The 3,198-nt window shown below is 42.2% G+C and overlaps 1 pseudogene; it reads right to left on the bottom strand.

Annotated features, from left to right (window-relative positions):
- Window positions 1-1,268: 1,268 nt before the first annotated feature.
- On the bottom strand, window positions 1,269-2,769 carry LOC102960963 (annotated as a pseudogene).
- Between the last annotated feature and the right edge of the window lie 429 nt (window positions 2,770-3,198).

Genomic DNA, 3,198 nt, shown 5'->3' with positions numbered 1-3,198 from the left:
TTTAACAATATTTGTTCTTCCAATCCATGAGCATGGAATATATTCCCATTTTTTTGTGTGTCTACTTAAATTTCTTTCATTAGTATTCTATAGTTTTCAGAGCACAGATCTTTTGCCTCTTTGGTTAGTTTTATTCCGAGGTATCTTATGATTTTTGGTGCAATTTTAAATGGGATTGAGTTTTGACTTCTCTTTTTGCTGTTTCATTATTGGTATACAGAATTGCAACAGATTTCTGTATGTTGATGTTGGAACCTGTGTCTCTGCTGAATTTGGGTATCATATCTAGCAATTTTGGGGTGGAGTCTTTTGGGTTGTCTACATTGAGTGTCATGTATTCAAATAGTGAAAGTTCGACTTCTTCCTTGCAAATTTGAATGCCATTTATTTCTTTTGGTTTTGTGATAGCTGAGGAGAGGACTTCCAGTAGTATGCTCAATAACAATGGTGAGAGTGGATATCTCTGTCTTGTCCCTGGTCTTAGAGGAAAAGCTCTCAGTTTTTCCCCATTGAATATGACATTAGCTGTGCGTTTTTTATATATGACCTTTATGATCTTGAGGTTTATTCCCTCTATCCCTACTTTTATGAGGGTTTTTTTTTAAATCAACAATGGATGCTGTAGTTCCTCAAATGTTTTTTTTTCTGCATCTACTGAGAGGATTATATGTTTTTTATCCTCTTATTTATTAATATGGTGCATGATGTTGATTTTTTTTAAATAGGCTCTAGCCTTGCAACTTAGGAACAAATCCCACTTGATTGTGGTGAATGATTCTTTTAATGTACTTTTGGATTCAGTTTGTTAGTATTTTGTTGACAATTTTTGTGTCGATATTCACCAGGAATAATGGCATATATTTCTCCTTTTAAATGAGGTCATTTTCTGATTTTGGAATCAAGGTAATGCTGGCCTCGTAGAATGACTTTGGAAGTTTTCTTTCCATTTCTATTTTTTGAAATATATTGAGGAAAATAGGTATTAACTATTCTTTCTTTCTTTCTTTCTTTCTTTCTTTCTTTCTTTCTTATTTTATTCTTTCATCTGGTTTTCATTTATGAGCAATCTTGATACTTCTCATTACATGTTGCATTTTCTTGGGAAGGGAAAGGATAGTAATGAAAGTGAATAAACTGGCTCCCACTGTAAGGGCATGGAAAGTGGTAATGATATGCAGATGTGATTAACAAGAAGTGGCAAGCAAGAAGACACCTCATGCCTGAGGTAGAATTATGTGCAAAAACCATTTTGGCCTATGTTCATCTCCTCAATGGGAGGTATCCATGAAATGAGCATGATTGCCAACATGGCCAGAAGAGCCATTGGTCCCCTCATGGGTCAGATGATGAGAAGGGATGCACTCTTCCCTCCTGAGTAATTCAGACTGAAGCAGGGCTGGACAGGGTCACAGAACATAGTGTGAGAGTAATGAAATATGTGACACCTGTTTGTCATGTTATAGAAGGAACCTTCACCAGCATCATAATCCATAGAAATCTCTACCCCTGGAAAGGGGTCTTCTGGTGGTTGGAAGTAATTGGGAAGGTAAGAGCCCAGTATTCTTTCCCATACCACAAGGACACTGCCCATAATCTCTTTTGGATGGACAAAGTTACTCCACATTTTCTGCACATTGAATTATGGTCCACTTTGATTTATCTCCCATCGCTACCTCCCAATTATATGTGCCAACAATGACACATGGAGAACCCAAGACACATGGAAACAGATGTCACTGCTCAGGGTTGTTGGGCAGGTTCTGCTGGAGGTAACGGTACTGCACTTCCTGCAGGAGAAGATCAAGTTGGGAAAGGCTGTGTCTGGGTCCAGAGTCACTTCCACTGAGTATAATTGAGCTTCTTTCAATTCTTAGATTTTCTCTATATCTGACTGCATTTTTTTTCTGTGAACTGCTTCAGATTCTTGGTCAAGAACAGACATTTTTGAGCACAAATGTAGATTTTATCTTGTAGATCTGAAGGTGTGATCCAGGGTTAAGAGATCCTTATTCTTTCAGCTCTGCTCAATGTATTCCTGATATCCTGCAGGAACTCCCTGTTGTGGTGCTGCTGCTTTCCTTCCAGCTGGGCAATCGGGCTACTCATGTGGGAGATGTTGCAAGACAACTGGGTGATGGTGCCATTGATGCTGTTGTAGATAGACAAATGTAGTTCCTCAAGACAGGCCAAGAGGCAATACTCATGACCCCTCAAAGAATAATAGAGCTTCTCAAACTCCCAGATGATCTTCTCCCTCTCCATATGGGTCAGACTCAAGAGTTTAGCTCATGCTTTCTCCCCCTGTGTCTAACACCTCTTTAAGTCTCTCAGTCTTTTCAGGTGGTCCAGCTTATTTGCTCCTTGAAGTCCTCCACTGCCTCCTCAAGTGGCCACACATTGTGGCCACTCTGCTGGTGGTACCAGTCTCACACCATCTGATGAACATCTGGTCCGCCTTGTATTACAGCTTCAGGGGCTTGTGGTGCTTCTTGCACATGCCCATATTGCCCTCAGGCCCTAATAGCAGCTGGCAGAGCAGTTACTACACCAGCTGGGTGATACTGGCCTGGTGCTGGTTGAGCCCATGTGCCATTGCAGGAAGATCTCCTGGCACTGAGGACACCACATTTTGGTCTCCACCTTACCCTAAGAGTAGGTGAGGCATGTGCAACAGATATTGTGGTCCCTGTCGGGAATCGTGATCTGGTTACAGGAACATGGAGCAGGTGGTCTCCTGCTGTAAGCAGTAGGCCTGTTCCTGGAGGCCATGGGTGGGCTTGTGGGGTGCAGGACATGGGCTCTGGTGCCCACTTCTGTGTGGAACCAAACTCTATGACACTCCTCCAGCTTTGGGCAACCCTCCAGCAGAGGGTTGTGCCTCCTGGCCCAGAACAAAGACACACACCCTGGCTCCACTTTGGCTAGCCATCCCTGGGCCCAGGCACCCCATCAAGTGGGCACAAGGTTCTGCCTTCATTGGGAGCCCCATGGCTATTCAAGGAGGATGATGAGAGGCACTGTCATGTGGACTGGGAACAGCCTACACTAAAGGCATATTTACTCTTCTTTAAATGTTTGTTAGAATTACTCTGTGACCATTTGGCCCTGGATTTTTGGTTGTTGGTTGATCTCTGTTTACTGATACAATTTCTATGCTGGTTTTCAGTCTGTTCAAGTTTTCTTTTGTTTCAGTTTTGA

Source organism: Panthera tigris, chromosome X (assembly GCF_018350195.1).
Source record: "Panthera tigris isolate Pti1 chromosome X, P.tigris_Pti1_mat1.1, whole genome shotgun sequence".
Taxonomy (NCBI): domain Eukaryota; kingdom Metazoa; phylum Chordata; class Mammalia; order Carnivora; family Felidae; genus Panthera; species Panthera tigris.
The sequence above is the reverse complement of the archived record's forward strand: the minus strand, read 5'-3'. Positions and strand labels throughout refer to the sequence as shown.